The sequence below is a fragment of the Schistocerca piceifrons genome, chromosome X, assembly GCF_021461385.2.
Source record: "Schistocerca piceifrons isolate TAMUIC-IGC-003096 chromosome X, iqSchPice1.1, whole genome shotgun sequence".
NCBI classification, from domain to species: Eukaryota; Metazoa; Arthropoda; class Insecta; order Orthoptera; family Acrididae; genus Schistocerca; species Schistocerca piceifrons.
The window spans coordinates 956,624,736-956,625,605 of record NC_060149.1 but is presented as its reverse complement, the minus strand read 5'-3'; positions in this window follow the sequence as shown (position 1 = coordinate 956,625,605).

The following is an 870-nucleotide window of genomic DNA, read 5'->3' as shown; positions in this document are numbered from 1 at the left end:
GGTAGTCCCCAACAAAACCAGTTACAGAGGAAAAGCTTGCAGCATTTTTTGCAAGGATTGATGATATTTTCAATCATCTTGTCAAATGCAAATTCTTCACCATGCTCCAGCTACTATCAGATTCATGTAGATATTAAAGATGGAGAAAAAGACAGCTTTTGTTGTACCCTGTGGGCATTATGAATATCATAGAAAGCCCTTCCCGCACCCCCTCCCCCCCAAACATCCGCCTCTCCCCCTCCACAAAATTTTAACATTTTGCTGATATACTTTTAGGAGGTTTAAAGCCAACCATGTGACTAGTATACCTGGATAACACAGTTGTCTTTTCAAATTCAGTGAGAGAACATGCAAAGTAACTAAAAAACATACTAACCCATTTTAGTGATGCCAACATAAATTTATATTCAAAAACTGTGATTTTGCACTATCATAATTGCACTATCCAGGCCATATAATTTTAGGAGATGGTCAAGACCAGAACCACAATTAAAAAATGCAGTGAATGATTTTCCAGCATTGAGGAACATTAAAGAATTGCAACTGATTTCTCAGGTTAATAAATTACTATCGCCGTTTTGTGGAGAACTATCCGGTCACCACAAAATGGCTTGCAAAATTACTAACGAAGGGAGTTGCTCCTGTCTGGACAATGGATAGCAGGAGGGCCATGTTAAAACTGAAAGACATTCTTAACAAGTGCACCTGTCTTGGGTTATCGGCATTTTGCTCTACCTTTAATCTTGTTGTGTGATGCTAGCAATGTCTCAGCTGGTTGTATTTTGAGTCAGATACAAAATGGTGAAGAAAATCCAATTGCCTTATGCTTCACGTCAGCTGTAGCAGCTGTGCAAAATTACACCACCACAC